General features: G+C 44.8%; 1 protein-coding gene across 3 annotated transcripts in view; it reads right to left on the bottom strand.

Annotated features, from left to right (window-relative positions):
- The window catches only part of SPATA13 (spermatogenesis associated 13), a 332158-nt gene that overhangs the window by 141922 nt on the left and 167131 nt on the right, over positions 1–23105 (bottom strand). Inside the window, exon 1 of one of the 3 annotated variants that reach the window (XM_045797086.2) lies at positions 1714–1916. The exons of 1 other annotated variant lie outside the window; for it this stretch is intronic. The gene's annotated coding sequence lies outside the window, so the exon portion shown is untranslated. Of the gene's footprint in view, positions 1–1713; positions 1917–23105 lie in introns of those variants that run through there. One more of the 3 variants, XM_087865232.1, reaches the window with a different exon arrangement.

The raw sequence follows: 23105 nt of genomic DNA, 5'->3' as shown, positions 1-23105 counted from the left end.
TGATAAGTACATTCGTATTGACATCAATAGTAACAGAATTCAATAATTATGTATATGATACTAGGGCAGATGGGAAGGTCCTGAAACCCAGGCCACTCCTGGGCAAAGGCAGTGGCTCCCTGCCTCCATCTCCTGACCCTTTCAGGTGGTCTGAAATTAAGATGTCTGCAAGGTAATGGAGGACTGACTGGAAAAGAGGAAAAGGGACCTAAGGATGGTAGTGGCGTGGAAAATCACAACCAAAGGAACTGAAACAAGGTGTGCTGTGAAGGCTGCAGCAGGGAAAGCACTTGTCAAGAAGTAGGTAAAAGGCAAGAAAACACCATGTGGGAGAAACTGGGGAAAGAATCAAGACGCTGGTACATACATAGCACAAATAAAAAAGCAGATAATCATACCGGGTGGAAGGAAGATGGCAAATTTGGAGACCGAAGGAGGTAACTGAAAATTACAATATGGGATAAAAAAAATAGTCACATAAAACTCTAAAGGATGTGGGGGCAGAGACCGAGGTTCAGCACACAGGGAGGAGTGCATAATTAAAAGGGACCAGGAGAACAATGGAGTGAGGAGGTTTGCAAGCTGGGGGACATGAAGAGAAAAGGTGCATTTGGAAAGGTGGAAAAATAAAATGGACTGATTCCTCTGTGCCTGTTAGCAAAGGAAAGCAAAGAACTGGGAGATTTGAAGGGGGTTTATGGGGAAGAAAACACCATGCAACACAGAAAATGAGAGGAGGTGCAGAGAAAACGTTGGAAGGGGGTGTGGGGTTTGATTTTGGATAGCCTTGGTAATAAGTGTTCACTAAATTCAAATTATTGTTCTATTATTAACACTATCATCCAACGCTGGGAAGCAACTAACCCGGAGAGTTTTGTTTGTTTGCTTTGGTTTGGTTTGTTTTTTCGCACTTGGAGGGAGGGGAAATTAGCTCAGGCTCTGTAACTTTGCACAGTCAGATGGGTGGCCCGCCAGCACAGGTCACCTGAGTTCCCCCTGACGTGGGCAGCACTGCTGGTTTCTACCTTCCTAGGGCTAGTATGCAAATTCCCGCACCACGTCAACCACAATTGGAACCAAACCGACTACAGCAACTTCCTCCAACTCAGAGGCGACAGACACCGGGTCCCACCGGTCTTTCTCGTGAAATGAGACCCAGCTGGGACCTGAGGAGAAACCTGCTCTCAAAACTAAGTTCACCGACCGCATCCGCCCTAGGGCCGCCAGCGGCAGCTGACCTGGGCTAGTGCCGGCCTCACCGGTCGCTCCACCCGAGGGAGCCGAGCCGTGAAGGGAATACCGGCCGCACCAGGCTCCCCGAACCTTTGTCCGCCCTCCCTGCTAACCTCGAAGGCCCGGCCCAGCGAATCGGGAGCTCGGGGTAAAGTTTCAAGGTAATCCCCGAACAGGTCGTGCCGGAGACGGCCTCTTCCAGGAGCAGCGCCTGCACGCGCTCCTCGGGGGCAACGCCGCTGGCCGAACCGGAGGGGTGGGGGGAGAGGGTGTCGCTGAGCAACGCTGCAGGGCACCAACAGGTGGGCATCCCGGGCTGCCCAGAGAAGCGGCCAGGAGGACGGAGCAGGGCGTCCTCGAGCTATGAAAGCCGTCGCTTGGAGCTAATTCCTCTCCCCGGGCTCCCAGCTAACAGCCCCGTACGCTTACCCCACGCCCCGAGCGCGCCCCGCACAGGGGCACGCCCGTGTGCAGCCTCACCTCGCGCGGCTCCCGCTCCGCGGAGCCTCCAAAGTCAGCGGATCCAAGACGTCCCTGCGACACAGGGCCGGTCCCGTTCCCGCGAAGCTCGGAGCACGCCGCGCTCTCGCAGGAGCCTCTGCTCCGGTGCGCTGCCTCTGGGCTGGCGGCGGGCGGGGCGGCCGCTAGAGAAAGCGCGCCGCTGAATCCCGCCCGCGCGGCTGCCGCCAGGCTCCCCAAACCACGCCCCCAACCCGCCTCGGGTCACGCCCCCAGCCCAGTTTTTAGGGCTACGCCCAAGCCACGCCCCCAGTCTGGCTCTCCCTCAACTCCCCTGGCCCGGAGCTCGCTCCATCCCCCCAGGCCACGCCCCCGACCCGCCTCGGCCACGCCTTCAGCCCCCGGTCTCAGTCCACTTAGGCCACGCTCCGGACCAGGCTCCCCCTCCACACCCCCGGCCCTGCCACGCCCCCCGCCCAGCGACCAGCCCCCAACGCCATCCCCGCCAACAGCCCTCCTGTCCCCACCATCCTCCCAGCCATTCTCAATCCCCCAAGGCATCCCCCATCTCCCATCAGGGTATCTCCCCCAGCCACGCCCCTGGCCCTGGTACACCTCCCCCGCAACTTCAGCTCTCCTTGCCCTCAGCACACCCCCAGCCGGGCTCCCTTCCAACCATCGCCCGCGACTACCCCATACCACCACCCCCGGCCCGAGCCCCCTAAGCCAGGATCTCCCCCTACCCCATCGACCCCCCAGCCTCACTAGCCCAGGGTGGGAGGAGCCGCCGTGGGAGAAGCCCCCAGGGGGGCTTGCCGCCCAGGCAAGCCCCCCCAGCCCACTCGCCCAACCTCTGCCTGGGCCTGGAGTTCGCTTTAGGCGAGGGCGCCGAGGCTGTGCGCATTTCCGAGCAAAGGAAACACTAGGTGTGGATCCTTAAAACTACCCTTCTCCAGGAACTAGGGCGAGTCTTATGTGTACTGTTTAGTGAACCCACTCAAAGCACTACCACCTTTTCTGTGTGGCCCAAGGGGTAATCAGTAATTTCACATGAAAACCACAGAGGCGAAGCAAACCCTTCTGTGCTAGGATGTGGACCCAAAATACCCTGCGATTGTTTACATGCAACTAATGAAACTTACAAGTAAACATATTCTTTTAAAAAGTGCCAGTTTTTAGGTGATTCATTTGAATGGTTATTATGCACCAACACTACTGTAAACATGGATTATTTTTATAATCAAAGAACCATAACAACTATTTTTAAACTAAAGAACATAAAATGATTAAATTACCCAATGAAGAGTCAAAACGAACTTTATATATGCTTTTTTAAATAGTGAAAAAACTATTCTGTATAATATCAAATGGTGGATACAAGTCGTTATGCGTTTGTCAAAATCCACACAGAGAGCGAACTGGAATGTAAACTCGTTCATCATAATGTATCAGTATTGCTCATCAGTTGTAACAAATGTACCACACTGATGTAAGATGTCAATGATAGGAGAAACTTGGGGGGGGAGTATATGAGAAGTCTGCTTTACAGTTTTTCTGTAAACCTAGAATGCTCTTAAAAAGTCTATTAATTAAAGCATACACACCAAAATATTAATGGTAGTTAACTCAGAGTGGTGGAAATTTGGACAAATTTTTTTGTTATTTGAATTTTTATTGAAATCCCCAAATTTTTGGCAAGGAGCATATATATTTTTAAAGCAGGAAAAATTTTATACAAACTATGGAAAATTTTACAGGCATAGCATGAGCGGCTATTATCAAATATTCCACTTTATTTCTATTTTATATAATTTTTTAAACATCGCCTGAAGCTCTTATAAGTGTTAAAAAATAAATCTATTTTAGCATTGTTAAAAAAAAGAATCTCAAGGCCTACACTGAGTTTTTTAATCATCTCATGAGGATTAGCCCACATCTGGGGAGACAAATTTGATGTTTCTTTTTAAAAAATCTGGGTCTCAAAGGATCATTTCTGCCTTCTTGGAAATCATCATTAATATTTACATGCAACACTTTTTCTAGTGAAGTAAAACACTACACTCAAAACTAAGTTCTTGGGGGGTTAAAGAGTCCTGGCCCTCAGGTGCATGGATCTCTGCAGAGTTAGAGGCACCGGCTTCCCTGATAGCTGTGATCCCGGGCAAGCCTTTTGCCTGAGTTTCAGTGTTTTCCTCTGGGAAAAGGGAAACCTCCCTCTCTGCATTGGTCAGAAAATACCAATCTTTAGCCCATATAAGAATCCTGGCATTTTTGCACACACAGGTGCTTAATAATTATTAGTTCCTATCCTCAATAATTATTAGTTCCTGTCCTCAAAAAATATATATGATATATATAATATAATATATATATTTACACATTTTTTAGTGTTTTAGTGAAAATCTTGAGCTCCTGAGACAAAAGATACAAACGTGTTGGAGCAAAGCAGGATGGTTCTCGAAAAAACTCACTGACGTGACATGGAGGGATTGGGTGCTTAACACTCAGCACCATCACCAGCTACAAGCAAGAACTAGATAAATCACCAAACCTCTCTGCATCTCGTTTTTCTAGTCAGTTAAATGAAAGATTTGGACCAGTGATCCCTAAGTTTCCTTCAGCTTCCATCACCGCAAGGGGAATCTCAGCGTGGCTTCTGAGTAAAGAGGCCTAAGTCTCCTGTAGTGACCTCTCTCTTTGCCCACAGGACCAGCCATCACTCACCGCCCTGCAAACAAAGCTGACATCTGCATTCTACCCTCCACACAAAAGAGAACCTCCCACGGTTTCTTTGAACTTTTTTTCCTCTCTGAGATCTGCTGCTACCAGACTCTGACTAGCAGCTGAAATTCTATCAGTAGCCAATCCACAGTTTTCCCCAAAGATTCATCCTAACACCACTGGAGACTGTTCAGGGATAGAAACTACCATTTGTCACCAAGTGTAAGGTGCATTTTTTTTCCTCATAATTATGTCTCCAAAATTTTAATGTGTATTTCTGTTACTATTTATTGAGCACTTAATATGCTGTGTCATTTACATTCCTCATTTCCTTAAAGCCTCAAAGCAGCCCCCGAAGTACTATTATCGTTCTTGTTTTATAGATGGCGAAAACAAAGTTCAGAGAAGGTGAATGAATTACCTAAGGTCACCCAGCTGGTAAATGATGGAGCCAGGATTTAATTTGATGCTCCTGCTTTTAAACACTATGACGAAGGCCCTCAAGGTTCTGAGGAAGCATTATGGTGTTCCCTCTACTGGAAGTCCCTACTCCTCAAGGCTTTCAGGAGAAGGGACAAGGGAGGAAAGCGCTCTGGACTGAATGTTTGTCCCCTGCCCCTCAGTCTCATATATTGAAGCCCCACCCCTCAGTGAGATGGTTTTAGGAGGTAGGACCTTGGAAGGTAAGCAGGTTTAGATGAAGTTATGACAGTGGGACCCCATGATGGGATTAGTGCCCTAATAAGAAGAGAACTCTGTTTCTCTCCCTCTCCTTCTTTCTCTCCCTTGGGAGGATATGGCAAGAAGGTGGCCAGAGCCAGGAAGTGGGTCCTCACCAGACACCAAATCTGGTGACTTGTTCTTGGACCTCCCAGCCTCCAGGAATGTAAAAAATAAATTCCTGTCGTTTAAGCTACCCAGGGTGGTCTTTTGTCATGGCAGACAAGCTGACTAATATAAAAAGTAAACTCCTTTCTCCTTGTTTTAGATTGTTTTACTTTGAGAACCTTCCAAAATGTAACCCTCTGGCCTTGGGCCCCACCCTCTACTGCCTAAAGAGTTACCTGACTGGGGGGAGAAATCCACTGGTCCACCTAACTTATTAATAATTCATTAAAGCTTTTCACTCTTTTCAAACCTCTCAACCACAGTACTCCAGGGAGCAATCCGAGGTCAGTGTCTCTGCCTCACAGCCAGACTGTCACCTGGACAGGGTACCTGATGATCTACACCTGGCTGGGGGTGCAGGGGGGCCATGCAGAGAATATTAGCAAGAACTTTCCATGCAGACCCAAAGTCACAGTCTCTCGTTGACTTTATCAAGAGTATCACTGACATTTTTATCTTCATCTGTCGGTCTCCAGCGTCTTGTTTCTTAATTGGTTGTGAAGGTGGGAAGGGGAGAAAAGGCAGCTTGGCTGGCCCACAGTTGCCCCTGAGGGGGAAGGTAAAACCTGAAAGAGCATAAGTCAGCCCTGTGGCTCCGGGAAAGTTGTTTAACCTCTCAGTGACTTTCTCTTTCTCTGTGACATACTGTGGTAAAGATTAAGTGTGAGAACGTATGTCACTGTCTGGCACATGGTGAAATGCTCAATAAATGGTGGTTGTCATTACTGATCAGAATGGTTAAGAAGGATTTGCGGTCTTTTATTCCACAGTTCATCAGAGCAGACACCTCTCTAATCTAAGCTTCCTGGGATGAAAGAATAATGTTAGGTATTTGTCAAATTATTTGGGCACCAAAGTATCTATTTGAGGGAGGATATGGAGTGTCCAATTAATCTGGGCAGAGAGAGAAAAGCATTTTCCTTGTTCTTTGCCCAGGAGCCAGCTCCAGCATCCGTCTGCAGCGTCCTCCCTTGTGTGCTCAGCCGAAAGGACGCTGGAGGGAATCTGACGGATCTGGAGGGAATCTGACGGATCTGGAGGGAATCTGATGGGCAAGGCAGCCATAAGGAAGAGAGGAGAATGAGCAGTAAAACCATGTCCCCAGCCTTCTTACTGGCCAACCAGAATCTGCACAAAGCCACGAGTCCAAGGGGAAGTAGGTGTCTTCAGCAGCCCGATTCCCAAGTGGTTCTGAAAGCTCTGCAAGACCCCTCCACCCCTCTCTGAACCGCGACTCTAGGTTTCAAGGGTGTACATTGGCTAGACTGAGAAAGAGACTTTTCAAGAGCAGTTCTCCACAGTCTTTCTCTTTGCCTCAGCCAAGCAACTCCTGAAATCCTGTCTTCTTTATTACATTGCCACGAATGATACCTTCATCTATCAATTTTTGCTTTATCGCTCTAACCCCTTCACTGTGCCACAGTTTGCCTTTAACCCTCTACAGGCTGTCATCTCTACGTTAGTGATGGCACTGGCTTCAGAAGAAGGCAGAGCTACCCTAGGTCCCCCTTTCACCCTTCACTAGCTGGGTGGCCTTAGGTAAGCTCCTTTGTACCTTAGTTTCTTCATCTGTAATATAGAAATAATAATATGTGCCATGTTGTGGTGGTTTTTGTTTTTTGTTTTTTTTTTTTTTTTTTTGAGAGAGAAAGAGCAGGCACAGGGAGAGAGACAGAGGGAGAAGGAGAAGCAGACTCCCCACTGAGCAGGGAGCCTGATGCGGGACTGATCCCAGGACCCTGGGATCATGATCTGAGCCGAAGTCCCTTAACTGACTGAGCCACCCAGGTGCCCCTGAGGTGGGGAATTAAATGAGATAATCTCCGTGAAGACTTTAGAACCGCCAGACCTACAGAGAGTATGTAATATGAATGGCTGCTAAGAGTACACACACAGACAAACCCAGACCTGCCTGGTGAACGCCAGAGTCTTTCTCAAGGCTCACCTCACGTTCACTTCTTTGAAACCTTCCTAACTTCCCTAAATATGGTTTATTACTTTGTATTCTATGAGACCCTAGACCTCAGATACACTTTTATTTTAGGGCTAACCAAAGAGGTTATAAGCCCCCCGAGGCAGTAAATATATATATTTACTATATATATTAGTATATAACCCTATATATATATATACATATATATATATATATATATATATATATATATATTAATAGACTTTGTTTTTAGAGCAGGTTTTAGTTTACAGAAGAATTAATCAGGAAGTTCAGAGTCCCCACATAACTCCTTATTGTCACCCTCAACAGTTTCCCTCCTTACTAACATATGGCATCTATGTGGTATATTTGTTAACAACTGATGAGCCCATATTGATACATTATTATTAACTAAAGTCCATAGGTTACAGTGGGGTGCGCTCTTCCTATATACAGTTCTATGAGTTTTGACAAAGGCAGGATGTCATGTACCCACCATCGCAGTGTCACACAGAACAGCTTCACTGCCCTAAAAATCCCCTGTGCCCCACCTGCTCACCCCTCCCCTGGCAAACCACTGATCTCTTTATCATCCCATAGTTTCACCTTTTCCAGAATGTCATATAGTTGGAATCATACAGTATATAACTTTAGCTAGCATTAATTACTTCTTAAAAAAAAAAAAAAGATTTTTTGGGGGCGCCTGGGTGGCTCAGTCAGTTAAGCATTTGCCTTCGGTTCAGGTCCTGGTCCTGAGATCGAGCCCCACATCAGGCTCCTTGTTCAGCGGGGAGTCTGCTTCTCCCTCTCCCTCTGCCCCTCCCCCCACTCATGTTTCTCCCTCTCTCTCAAGTAAATAAATAAGATCTTTAAAAAATATATATATATATTTATTTACTTGAGAGAGAGAGCACAAGAGGGAAGGGCGAAGGAGAGGGAGAGAGAATCTCAAACAGACTCCACACTGAGCACAGAGCTCAATCCCAGGACCCTGAGATCACCGAAACCAAGAGTCAGACACTTAACTGACTGTGTCACCCAGGCGCCCATAATTGTTTCTTTTATCATTTCACCCTAAGACTTCAGACACAAATTTTTTTACCAATGATGAAAGACATAACCTCCTTAAGGGCAGAAATTTTTTTCTTTTATTTATTTACTTTGGGATCTCCCACAACACTAGGTATATAGTAGGTATTAGGTCTTCAATAAAATAATAATAATAATACAGTATTAGATGTTACTCTATCCTTTAAGGTATATTACAAACCTGAAGAGTGAAAAATTTTTTTTAAAAAACCAGTTTCTAAATTCAGGGTTCTGACAGTCTAGGCAGACTGCCAGTTCTTTTTGGCTGATTTTTTAAGTCCTATTAAAACAATAATTCTTTTCAACTCCAAAATTCTAAGCAAACTCCTAATAACCACCAGGACCCACAAGTATAATTTGAGATGAATCATGTGACCAGTTTTGAATTTCAGCTCTGACCAAACTCTTCCATTTTAAAACCCAAGTTAATTCTTTTTTTTTTCCCCACTGACTTCAAAAGTAAAAGAGAACAAATGAGAGAGAACAAGATGATTCACTGTTCACTTATAAGTAGCCTTTGAATAATGAGGGCAAGTTAAGGAGGCAGTAATAGTAAATCTTAAAACAGAGGGTTACCTCACAGATCAGAATATTAACTAAGGAATATTCACTTAAATCTCTAGACCTGGGTAGCAAGGGAATATAAATAAATGGATGTGCCAGGAAAAGGAACTATAATAATAGAATCATATTCGTAGAGGTTTAAGAAAACAGTGGTAAAGCCATATACTGATCAAAGTCAGTTAAACTCAAGCCTTCTGGCACCTTCTTGGACTTACTGCATTGCTTGAGACATACAAAATGCCCCCTGAACATTTTTCAGAATTAAACCAGTCATGTTTACAAGTAATAAAACTGAAATGTCTCACTACCATTATGATAGCCACCATTCTCTGAGACAAAGTATACTTCAGGCTTAATTATATCTTTTCTATCTTTTTTTTTAAGTTTATTTATTTATTTTTAGTAATCTCTGCACCCATTGTGGGGCTCAAACTCACAACCCCAAGAACAAGAGTCACATGATCTTCCAACTGAGCCAGCCCCTGCATCTTTCCATTCAATCTTCAGAATGAGAGTACAGGTTTGGTATAAGACACAACTGAATTTGAATCCTACCCCTGCCGCTTAGTAGCTAAGTGACATAGAGTAAGTTACTTTTTATCTCTTAGCCTCAAATATTTAAAAAAATTGAGGTATGACTTAGATACTATGCAGTACATAAATTTTACATGTGTAGTGGAATGAGTGTTGCGTGTGTGTGTGTGTGTGTGTGTGTGTGTGTGTGTGTGTGTGTTGGACAGATCCTAAAATGACCCACTGTAATGCCTGCCTCTTGATGTTTGTGTCTTTATGTAAGCCAATCTCCCACTGTACACAGAATCTGAAATTTTCACCCAACCAATAGAAAATGGCAAAAGTGAGAGGATGTTATGTTTTATAAAGATCTTCTCCTAGCAGACTGGAGGGAAATACTCATTGCTGGCTTGGTGAAATAAATGGCTCCATTGGAGAGGCCCATGTGGCAAGGAACGGTGGGCAGCCTCTAGGACCTGGGCAGTGGCGGGCTGTTGCTCTTCAGCCAATAGCCATAAAAAAGTTGATCATACAACTGCAAGGAAGTAAATTCTGCCAGCAACCTGAACGAACTTGGCAGCAAGTTCATCCCCACTCAAGCTTCTAGATCAGAACACAGCCCAGCCCACATCCTGATGGCAACTCTAAGCCAAGGACCCAGCTAAACTGTGCCCAGACTTTTGATCCATGGAAATTGAGAGAAAACACCCATGTGTTGTTTTAACTCCACTAAGTTTGTGGTAATTTGTTTTCACATCACAGAAAACTAATGCAATATCAACGTAACCACAAGACTGATCAAAAGATAGAACATCTCTAGCACCTCATGTGCCTTCCCAGTTAGCAATGCCCATACCCCAAGGATAAAGATTATTCTAACCACCATCACCATAAATTAGTTCTGTTTGTTTCTGAACTTCATATACATGGAATCATGCCATATGTATTCTTTTGTGTCTGATTTCTTTTACTTAACATTGTGTCTGTGAGATTCGTCCATGTTCCATGTAACAGTAGTTCATTCTTTTCCATTGCTGGGTAGTTTTCCACTGTTTGAATATACCATATCTCATTCTACTGGTGATGGACAACTAGGCTGTTTCTACTGTTGATTGTTATACTTCTATGAACATTCTTTTTTTTTTTTTAAGATTTTTTATTTATTTGACAGAGAGAGACTCAGTGAGAGAGAGAACACAAGCAGGGGGGGAGTGGGAGAGCGAGAAGTAGGCTTCCCACTGAGCATGAAGCCCATCATGGGGCTTGATCCCAGGACCCTGGGATCATGAACTGAGCCTAAGCCAGACGCGTAACAACTGAGCCACCCAGGTGCCCCTTCTATGAACATTCTTGAGCATGCTTGTACCAGAAAAAAATTATACTTTTTGGAGTAAATATCCAGAAGTGGTATTGCTGGGTCATAGAGTTTGCATATGTTTACCTTTATTTGGTACCACCAAACATTTTTTCCAAAGTGGTTGTATCAGTTTACATTCCCACAAGTGATATAATGGACTTTTGGGGGCTCCACCACCCTCATTAACACTTGGTATTGTCTTAGCCTCAAAAAAATAGGGATAACAACAGTATACACCACCTAGAGTTGTTGTGACCATCAAATGAGAACAAATGTCCTCATAAAATAGAACTTGTTTGATAAATAGTAGATACTTATTTCCATTTTGCTTTTCAGATCATGCAGGTAGAAGTGGCTGGGCTGGAATTCAAACCCCAAGGGAGAAATTCCAAACTCCATCCTCTTTCCACCATACTTCCATTAGGTCACTTCCCAGACATTTTTAATGGGCATCAATCTCCACAAATGTTTCAAAATTGTCTCTTTTTTTTAGACTCCATTCTCCTACATAGATCCCCAGGAAGTATGTGTTCTTTCTACATGACATAAAAGATAAATAGAATTGCAACCTCACAGTGTGAAAGGTATTTGCAATTTCTTTTACAGGAAATTCTCACTCTCTTTTTTTGCCATTTACTGTGTGCATTCCCTCCACCAAATATCTTTTGTTGAAAGTGGCCTTGGTTGCCTTTGCTGATTTCTTCGTCTAAAGAGCTTACTTTATGGTTAGTTCCTAAATGGTCAACATCTTCACTTTCCTGCCATATACTAATAGACCACTTGCTCTATTACTTCTTCCTCATCCACATGACAAGAACAAGATCTAGTCACAAGTAAAGGCAGTGAAATGGAACATAAGGATTGTGTCGGTGGCAGCAAGAGAGAAGCTGGCGAGGTAGGCCATGTAGCCCAAAGACAGGACAGCAGATGGACAATGTGGTTCCCACATCAGAGGACCCGGGACCACACAAAGATCTACTTGAAAAAATCCCAAAGACACATAGGCTCATCTAGCATCGAGGCTCATTTGCCAAAGGGCTCATGTGTTTGAAATGCACTGGAATGTTATAATGTTGATTTAATGTTTGTGCAGGAAAAAATGCAGATGAAAAAAAATCAGATTGAGGACATCGTCTAGGGAGGATGCCCCAGTCTCAACTCAGAGAATATAATTAGACGTGAGAGCAGATGTAATAGATTTTTTTTTCTCAGACACATATTCAGGATTGCTTTTTGTTTTGCACATTGCCTTTATCATATTCAACTACCCTGTGTATGGAAATTCAGAAAAGTTAACAATGAAAAGAACATTACAATTTAAAAGTAAAAGTGAAAAAGAACACAGAGAATCGATATTCAGGCCTGAACACCAGGTAAGAGAGACAAAACTGTTTCAAGAACCATATATTCCTCCAGGATGGTTGAATTCTACCAAACATTTAAAGAAGAGTTAAAACCTATTCTTCTCAAACTATTCTCCCAAAAAAGAAGAGGATGGAAAGCTTCCAAATTCATTCTACAAGGCCAGTATTACCCTGATACCAAAACCAGATAAAGACACTACAAAAAAAGAAAAATACAGGCCAATATCTCCGATAACATGGATGCATAAATCATCAACAAAATATTAGCAAACCAAATCCAACAATAGATTTAAAAAAATCATTCACCACAATCAAGTGGGATTTATTCTTTGGGATGCAAGGCTGGTTCAATATTTACAAATCCATCAACATGATACAACACATTAATAAGAGAAAGGATAAAAAACCATATGATCATTTCAGTAGATTCAGAAAAAAAGTATTTGACAAAATACAGTATCCATTCATGATAAAAACCGTCAACAAAGGAGATTTAGAGGGAACATACCTCAACATAATAAAGGCCATATATGAGAAACCTGCAGCTAACATTATACTCGATGGTGAAAAACAGAGAGCTTTTCCCTTAAGGTCAGGGAACAAGACAAGGATGTCCACTCTCACTACTTTTACTTAACATACTATTGGATGTCCTAGCCACAGCAATCAGAAAAGAAAAATGAATAAAAGGCACTGAAATTGGTAAGGAAGAAGTAAAACTTTCACTATCTGCAGATGACATGATACTGTAAATAGAAAACCCTAAAGACTACCAAGAAACTATTGGAACTGATAAATGAATTCAGCGAGGTTGCAGGATACAAAAATCAATGTATAGAAATCTACTGCATTCCTATACACTAATAATGAAGCAACAGAAAGAGAAATTAAAACAATCCCATTTATAATTACACCCAAAATAATAAAATACCTAGGAATAAACTTAAACAAGGAGGTGAAAGACCTTTACTCTGAAAACTATAAAGCACTGGTGAAAGAAATCCAAGACAATACAAACACATGGAAAGATATCCATGCTCATGGACTCGAAGAACAAATATTGTAAAAATGTCCATATTACCCAAAGCAATCTACAGATTTAAAGCAATCCCTATCAAACTACCAATAGCATTTGTCACAGAGCTAGAACAAGCAATCCTAAAATTTGTTTGGAACCACAAAAGACCCTGAATAGCCAAAGCTACCTTGAGAAACAAAAAGTTTCTACCCCTTACCTTCTTTTCTTTCTGGGATCCCTATAATGGGAATGTTATTATGCTTGATGGTGTGGCTGAGTTCCAAAGTCTACTCTCATTTTGCACAATTTTTTTTTCTCACTCACATGCTCAGCTTGATTACTTTCCATTACTCCGTCCTCCAGGTCACTGACTTGTTCTTCGGCTTCCTCTAGTCAGCTATTTTGTCCATCTACTGTATTTTTAATTTCATTTCATGTGTTTTTCATCTCTGTTTGGTTCTTTTTTATCTCCTTGTTTAGGGTCTCACTGATGTCCTCCACTCGTTTCTCAAGTCCAGTGAGTATCTTTCTGATCATTACTTTAAATTATCTCTCAGGCATATTACTTAGGTCTCTTGCTGTGGTTTTGCCCTGTTCTTTCATTTGGGACATATTCCTCTCTCTCCACAGTTTGTCTAGCTCTCTGTGTCTGTTTCTATGTGTTAGGAAAGTCTGCTACATGTCCTGCTCTTGAAAGCAGTAGCCTTATGAAGAAGAGGTCCTGTAATGCCTTGCAGTGCAGTGTCCCCTATTTACCAGAATCTGGCACTTCAGGGGTGTCTCCCAGGTGTGTTGCTTGCACTCTGATATTATGGCTGAGCCACTCTTTCCTTTAGTCCAGTCATCTGCAGTGGCTTTCCTTGCCTGTTGTGGGCAGGGTTTGGTCCCTGTGGTGTTAGTGGACCAGTCTGGGGCCACCTTGGGCAGAGCTGAGTCGGACCAGGCGTTTGCTAGAGATGCAGGAGCACCAAACTGCAGGGTACTTTCCCTATGCTGTCCCTTGAGAGGCTTTCATTGGTGTGCAGGGCTTATAATCTGACCAGCTATCTACCCCCAGGCCACAGCTGAGCCTCCATCTGACTCGTGTGTGTGGTTATCCCCTCTCCCTTGGGCAGGAGTCACTTTGGAGTGGTGCTGGCCCTTTCAGGGCTGCTTGCACACTGCCAGGCTTATGGCCCTGGTTTGGGTGGGCTCTGGCCAGCAGCATACTGGAGGCAGCAGATTCACAACACCTTCAGGGGAAAGGGCAAGGAGTCCTTAGCAGCACAGGGACTGAGGCCAGCCTGGCTGGAGGGGATAAATCCAGGAAGTGTGGTGGGTGAGGGGGCAGGGTGTAAGTAAAGCCTTATTGGTTTCAGCAGGTGGCCATAATGTGTTTACCCCGGGGGGGGGGGGGGGGCACGGGAAGGAAACTGCATCTGCCAGCAACTTTGCTCCTGGAGAAATCCCTCAGCAACTCTGAGATTAGTAAATAACCCTCACTCCCTTATGCCTCAGGCATTTTTCAAACTGCGGCTTCTACAACACCAACTGCTGTTTGGTGCTCTTTAAGGATGGGGACTCAGTTTCCCCTTGATCTCCCAGGTGGACCAGAGCCTAGCCAGCTGATTTTTTAAATTCCAGGTTTTAAGTCCCATTGATTCTAAGTAGTCACAAAATTTGGCCCTTCTGGTTTCCAAAGCCAAATGCTGTGGGGATTCTTTTTCCCTATGCAGGCTCCCCAGTGTGAGGCTCTGTTTCTTTCCCCTCTCTGCACCTTGTGCTCTGTCCTTAATGGTCCAAAACTATTCTGTTTTGCTCCCCACTGTGTCTCTGCTCTTCCTACCCTCTTCGATGTGGCCTCTTCTCTACTTTTAGTTGTGGAGTGTGTTCTGCCAGCCTTCAGATCGTTTTCTGGGTTATTTACACTGATGTGAGTGTTATTTAGTTGTATCCATGGGATGAGGTGAATTTAGTGTCCTCCTATTCCACCAGCTTCCCACAACTTGAAATGTTTTTTATGAAACCCTGGCAGAGACAGAACTTTCAGGTATATAAATGGATATTTACACTCTTTCCAAATAAATTGATTGTGAATGATTAAATGTTCTTGTTATTCCTGCCATTATCATTGTCTTTGCACGATTACTTCATGCCGGGCACCGCGTTGCCTTTTTCATCATTAAAACCACACTAGGGAAAGCTTATTATTATCTTCATTTTATAAGTGGGGAAACTAAAGCACAGAGAGGTTAAATAAATGGCCCCAGGGTCTCAGCTGCGTGTGTTCAGCAGAGCAAGGATTCAAGTCAAGGTGTGTTTGACTTTCAAAGCCCCAGCATCCCCAGAACGGACATCTTGCAGCTCCCCTCTGCTGGAGGACCAATCATCGCATTCACAGCACAGACCCTGCAATCCCACAGCAGGTGGCATTCAGAATCTGGAGGCCATGACCTGGCTTCCACTCCAGAACCGTATGACTTGAGGCAAGTCTCTTAACCTGTGTGAATCGCAATGTTGCCATCCCTAAAACGGTGAGAATTATCCCTCTTCCCAGGATTACTGACAGATGGATTAAAATATGTGAAGTCCCAGACAAGAACTTGTCAATCCTTTAGTGTATATGTTGGGACAGGGGGTGAGGTCTAGATGGTTAATTTTATGTGCCAATTTGGCTGGGCCACGGTGTCCAGCTGTTTGGTTAAACACCTGTCAAGATGTTGCCTTGAAGGTCTTTCTTAGGTATGATTAACATTTAAATCAGTAGATTTTGAATAAAGCAGAATATTCTCCATAATGTCATGGGCCCTATCCAATCAAAAGTATTAAAAGCAAAGATTAAAGTTTCCCAAGGAAGAAGGGATTTTGTCTCAAGACTGCGACACAGAAACCCTTCCTTAGTTTCCAGCCTGCACACTGCCCTACGGAATTCGGACTTGCCAGTACCCACAATTACATGAGCCGTTCTTTATCTCTCTCTCTCTTTCTCTCTCTAAATCTCTATTTCTATGTATATATTCTATGCTGTTTCTCTAGAGAATGCCAACTAATACAGGGGTGGAAGCAAGTCTGGAAAGTCTTCAAAAAGGAAATCCTGCCTCAACCAAGTCCCCCAGAAGAGTATACACGTACCAGTCAGAGACACCTGACAGGGTTTGAATGCTCGGGATACTAAAGATAGCTAAAACGGAACTAAGACTATCATCTGCTCTCTAGCTGGCAGGCAGGAAGTAGTTCTGTGGCGTGCCAACCAAAGGATTTGTGGGAGCCAGTGGGTGTACCTGGGGCAGGGGCTGAGGAGGGGAGGGAATGTGGGTTGTTTTTGGAGAGGCCGAAGCTGTGGTAGGGGAGGGAGGCAGAGACAGAAGACATTTTAGAGCAGAGGCACCTCAGTGAAGGCAGGGCCTAGTCCTTCTCAGAGCCTGTGCTTCTACTCACTGCCATTTTCTGACATGACCATCTGTCCATTCACCTGCCTGAAATCACAGCATTACCTGGGGCCATACTCCCCTTCAGAACCCATGCCAGGAGCTTTCCCCATGCCTGTGACCTACTTCTGGGGGTCCCTCTGCCTGAAAAGCCAGCTCTGCCTTTCTCCACTTGGCAATTCAATGCTATTCTTTCTTCACAGCTCAGTTCACACACCACATACCACCTTTTCTACAAGTAGAATTAAGCAACCCCTCATCTCTCTTCCCATAGTTCTCTTAGAATTGTGTGCTTATTGTCATCATGGGCCTGCAGCTTCTTCATTTCCTTGTGCCTAGTATCATACTCAGCATTTAATAGGCATTCAGTAAGCATTCATTGAATGAAATTGGGCTGGAAAAGATTGACTTGGGTTGGGGAGATTTTGAAGCAACTATATCGATGATCATATGACTGATAGATGACTGAACTGAAACTCAAATCCAAGTTTTCCACTTTAATTTCAGGAGGTTTTCCACTACAGCACAGCTGATAGACTTGCCAGTAGTGTGGGGTGCCCTTGGGGCAATCCCCAATTCTTGAATAGGTGATGATGATAGACCTGTAACAAACAGCCAAGGCAAACAGGGGCCATGTATTTCAAGTCTAACAGTAGCCAAATCTAGACACAAAATTTTCATTGACTGAGAAGGAAGAAGGTCCAGGAGCAGAAGATAGGCAAAATGTCAGAATGTTCCTCAAACTTCTACCACAGCCCACAGTGAGAAAAGTATTTTACATTATAATCCAGTAAACACCTTCATGAATATAGACACATGGAGGAAATATTTACAAACAATGCTGACCCTTAGCACTTGTGATGCATTCTGATACTCTCTATTCTGTCTGTTACTGTCCTGTCTACTCCATCTGTTACTGTTTTCTTCGGTTCTGGTAGACTCACTAAGGGGTGACTCCCATAGTTGGAAAAACTCTAGTGCTCAGGAATATGAAAACTCCCATAGTGTGACGGTAAACAGGGCATAGACGTGACGTCCCCTCCCTCTGCTCCTTTTCCTCCTTCTCCCTCTTCAGCCCACTCTCTTCCTCCTCTGGTGCAAAGATGGTTGGTTTCAGCCAGTGATTCTCTTACGTCTTGCCTTCCTAATGAATAGGTATTGTTTTCTGTTCTCTGGCAAGTTCTACTTGTAAGTTTAAGCTACTGAAAATGTTATTTACAAAATAACACTGACATTATATGTTCTGTTGTATCATTGAAAAACCAAAAAGGGGGCTCTTTTTTAATTCTGTCTTAATATTTCCATAAAACAGAAAGCCTAAGAACTCAATTTTGATGATAGTTCAGGCCTAACTATGTGAGGACGAGACTGATATCTGTCCTCGGCCCTCAGGATTATAAGGGTTAGCCTAACTCCTGGACCCTCACGTGGGTCTCTGGGTCCCTTACTACCTCAGTCACAAATAATTTTACCTAGTGGTCAAATATAACATTCGAATCCTCATTCTATTTCTTTGTAGTCTGAGTTTACATTCCAGCCTGACTAGCCACACCACTGAATCACAGGGCTCCTTTCTGCAGTGCACAGAGAAGAGCCTTTCTTTATGATTGGAACACTATGGAAACCATGAATAATAAACAAGCAGCTCTACCAAAATGGACAGCCACTCCTGTGACCCTCCTTCCCTCCGTCCGCCCCTCCCTGGCCTCCTCAAGCTTTGCAAGTTTCTGTAGCACCCTCACGTTAGAACAGAATGTCGTGTGTTCTTGCTTATCTAATCTGTTTGGTCAATCTAGCCTCTGTCGGATGGAAACAGGTGTAGGCACAAGAGAAGGGCTGGGCCAGTTGCCTACAGAGCTCAACTCTGCAACCAAGCTCCTCTCTGGCTGTCAGCCTCTGCTCAATCCTGTGACAGAGGATGGGGTTTTGAACTCCTGTGATGGGAGGATCACGTCAGGTGCTCCTCCAGGAGCCCTGGCAGGCGGCGTTACTGAGGGGAAAGCTGGGCTTGGTTACATTTCTAAGGTTGCCGTAGTTAGGTAGCACGGTGCACAGCGCACCCCAGCTTATTCTCTTTCAACTCGACAGGCATTTCTGCTATGATGTGACACGCGCGCATTTCTAAACAAACATCCCCCTCGTTCTCTTCGGTTGTGCACAAAACATAGCAGGGTTCACAGGAGACGCAGGGCTGAGGCAGGCCACTCCGACCCTCACAACTTTATTACCAGAGCCTGAACGAAATAGTAATAGCCCTAAAAAAAAAAAACACAATGAAAAGGCAAGGTAGATTCCAAGTAAAGAAATACAACAGAAAATATAGGACTTCATCTTTAAAAATGGGAGAGAATGAAAGGAAGGGACTCAAATAGATATCTGTTCCCCCATGTTCATAGCAGCATTATTCGCAGTAGCCAAGAGGTGGATGCAGCCCAAGTGTCCGCTGACAGATCACTGGATAAACCAACTGTGATGTATTCGTGCAACGGAATATCCTTCAGCCTTTAAGAACATTCTGACACAGGCTGCGACATGGGTGAACATTGCGGAAATTATGCTAAGTGAAAGAAGCTGGGCACAGAAGGACAAATACTGTATGATTCCACTTACACGAGCTACGGTAGTCGAAATCATAGAGGCACAAAGTAGAATGGTGTTTGCCAGGGACTAGAGGGAGGAGCGACGGGAAGGGAGTTATTGTTTAATGAATATGGGGTTTCAGTTTTGCAAGATGAAAGGGTTCTGGAGGTGGGTGGTGGTGATGGTTGCACAACAATGTGAATGTACTCGATGCCACTGAACTGTCACTTGAAAATGATTAAGATGGTAAATTTTATCTTCTGGGTAATTTACTATGATTAAAAAAATAAGAAGTAGGTATCTTCACGGAAAGGGTGTAAGGGTTTGACACCAATGAGTTATGGGAACAAGGGCAAAATGCACACAGATTGAAAGAACGGAGCAGGGGTGCCTGGGTGGCTCAGTTTGTTAAGTGTCTGCCTTTGGCTCAGGTCATGATCCCAGGGTCCTGGGATCGAGTCCTACATTGGGCTCCTTGCTCAGCGCGGAGCCTGCTTCTACCTTTGCCTGCCGCTCCCCCTGCTCGTATGCACTCTTTCTCTCTCTCTCTGACAAATAAATAAATAAAATGTTCCGGAAAAAAAAGAAGAAGGAAGTGTATGAAGGAGGCTGGGGAAGAGGCTGCTGCTCTTGGAGGCACCAAACGCTACCCGTCAGGAATCTCCGTGAACCGGGAAACGTCGGCATTATATTAACATCCTTTCCCCGTTTGCCAGCTACACTGAGCTGAACCACTTTACAGAAACTCAACCTGTAGCAAAGCAGACTATACTACACTGTCATGACCAAGTTACTCAATCGGGTCATCCTTCCACCTCCTTCTACCTTCCCTGCCTTGGGTTCAGCCTAAATTACCAGAAATGCCGCACGTCAAGGCATCAACCTCCATGCCCATTAAGCAGACTAGTCTTCTTGAAGCACAGTTTTTATTTTATGGAGAAAACATTCCACTCTTAGTAGTAAAAACATCATGACCTAGCAGGTACCATCTTGCACCCAACACGTGCTTGGTGTTACAGACTCTGGAAGATGACACAATCACCTCAAGGCCTATGGGGAAAAGAATGTATTGAGAGAGATCAAGAATCACCAGTGTGTTTCCCTCCCTTTATTTCCATGTGGAACGCATAGTTTTTCTAGGAAGAGAGCATTTTATGTCTAAACAAGGTTCTCTTAAAAGAGGAACTAGCACAAAAGGTCCAAATTTGGGGGATGTGAATCAGATGTCAGTCCATCGGTGGGATGGGCTACTTTACAGTGCTGCAGGGGCACATGGGTTGTCAGCACACTGCCAGCCACAGCAGGAAGGGCTCTAGATACCAAGGGACATGTTAACTCAATGTGTAACATAACCATGGTGTTTTAAAAATGCCTATGGGCAAGTAAGAAAATTATTGGCAGTTTTTTAAAAGATTTTATTTATTCGTTTATTTGAGAAAGAGAAAGAGCAGGGGGAGAGAGAGGGAGAAGTAGGCTCCCCACTGATCAGGGAGCCCGACACAGGACTTGATCCCAGGACACTGAGATCGTGACCTTGAGCTGAAGGCAGACGCTTAACCGACTGAGCCTCCCAGGAGCCCCAGTTATCGGCAATTTAAAAGAATTTCTGTACACTTTCTACAGTGACATCTAAAAGAACATGTTATAGCCTATATTCCTCTATGTTAACTGTCAAGCCGGTTTACAGGTATTTCTTATCTGGCTATGTAGATAAAACCATAGACTATTTAGTTATGTATCTCCTTGGCAATTAGAGTTATCAGTTCGTATCTTTGAATTAAAACCGACACATTTCCTGTCAGCTGCCCACACGGAGGCCACTAACAATCATGGGGATGCTTGGTCAGCACGAAGACAGGGGAGTTGGCAGAATTGGATGATTCACGGCGTGGGGTTTAAAGAGTCGGATGCTCCCGTCCACAATAGGGACGGCCTTGGTGCTGGGGCCTGAATGCTTACACTTAATTGGCTGGAATCCCTAGTAATCATTTTTGAACTAGGACAGGCTTTGTCACTGAGATCAGGGAAGCTAATCTGTTGCCCGAGGCTCCCTCTACCCTAAACCAGCTGTGGATAGGTACTGCCTAAAATACTATTAACGCTCGTTCCACACGCCTGCCTAGTCCGCCAAGGTTCCCAATCTATTTCCTTCTTCCCAGCTGCAAAGGCTCTCCAGAAAGTGACCCTACACCACCCGCTCGGTTTTCTTCCTTGCATCTGGAATAGCCTCTTCGTCCTCTCTGCCAACATAAAACTCTCTCTCCCCCAGGACCAGGTAATGTTCTGTCTTCCGTGAGGTCTTGGCCAATGTTGTCTACAAGGATTTATCCTTCTTAGTCTTCTTCACACCCTCCTGGCCAGCACCACCAATCTGGCATCTAGCAGTTCTCTATTTTTTGTTCATGGATGTTTTTCTCCACCTGGATTATGAGTGGAGACTTCCCACCCTGGACAAGGACCTTCTGGAAATATGGATTAAGTCATCGGTATCTATTCTCACTGCATAACTTTTTTCTTTTTCTTTTTTTATTCTTGCTTGTGTCACATAAAAAGCAAAGCCACATTCTATTAGTCTTTAAGAGCACACAGTACTCCAGTGTCCTTTTCCTCAGCAAGCACTGGCTTCCTTTCCACTTTCCAGGCAGCTCCTCCCCAAGTCTAACAAATCCCATCTTGGCTCTTCCTGCCTTTCTTCTCTGACCCCGTAAATTAAGGATTATAGGAAGTACTTCCTAGTCTTTCTCTGCTCTGAGCACAAATCTAGCTACACGAATGCTATTGTTTGGGTGCCAGCCTCTGTCCTCTGACTCTTCTGGGGGCCTGAGATTATTTTCCTTACTTCTGCTAACAGTTCACTGGGCTTATGTCCTCTGTGTCCTCAAATTAACCAGAACCCTCCAGGAACACACTAAGAAATGCGACAGTCAGCTTCTTCGGACATAAGCCTTTTCTTCTGAAGGGACATACTTTTTTTTTTTTTTCCAATTTCATTTATGTATTTGTCAGAGAGAGAAAGAGAGAGAGAGCGCGCACAAGCCAGGCGAGTGGCAGGCAGAGGGAGAAGCAGGCTCCTCGCTGAGTAAGGAGCCCAATGGGACTCGATCCCTGGACTCTGGCATCATGACCTGAGCCAAAGGCAGACGCTTAATCGACTGAGCCCTCTAGGCATCCTGGATTTACACATTTTAATCGAGTAACCTGTCCATGCCTTTCCACACTCTCTTTTTGTGGGTATCACCAACATCCAAATTCTAAGTGATGTCAGCATTGCCGGGAGTCAAGAAGAAGGTGGTTCACACAGGTTGCCTTTGACTTGCCTGGTTCCGCATAGTGGCTCATCACGGTGAGCTGCTGTAGCTTCGGTGCTATCTCTCTTCCAATGCCCCTTTCCTCTCTGCTTTCTGTCCCCTCCTCCCTACCCAGAAGACATCCATTTCCTCATCCTCCTTGAGGTCACAGGTCTACTAAAGTTTTAGTCCAAATTTGGGAAGGAATGAAGGATCTCAGGAGAGGGGTCAGCACCTTAAATCTGAAAGCAAGCTCTGGGCAGGAACTGGAAGACAAGGGCACAGAGGTCAAGAGCCAGAAGTCAGCTTGTCATCCATGTTGTAACACTGCCACCACTGGAAGCTGGCCCCGCAGGCTCTGTGCCTTCCTGCCCTGGGCAAGTCTGGGAATGGGGAATGGAAGCTCAGTGGCTGCTACACCGAGGGGTGGTAGTGAGGGGCAGGACTACAGCAACCTGCAGGGACCAAAGGACCTCCACGAGCTACTCGGCGTGCTCAGCAAAGCCTTCCCAGGCCAGCCTGGTACAGCTGGCGCCGTGCAACAACCAGAACAGAGAGCTTGTCCCGCTTGCTCCCGTCCTTCTTAAACAAGATAGCTTGTGTGGAGCACCCAGCATCATATCTGGGATGTGGTGCTGAGTGACGCTGTTCGCTTTCTATCCTTTGTCCTTTGGGCTTAGGATGTGGACCTG

This window comes from Ursus americanus, chromosome 10 (assembly GCF_024610735.1).
Source record: "Ursus americanus isolate L20-20 chromosome 10, mUrsAme1.1.p, whole genome shotgun sequence".
Taxonomy (NCBI): Eukaryota; Metazoa; Chordata; class Mammalia; order Carnivora; family Ursidae; genus Ursus; species Ursus americanus.
Note: the sequence above shows the minus strand (reverse complement) of the source record. Positions and strands in the feature narration are given on the sequence as shown.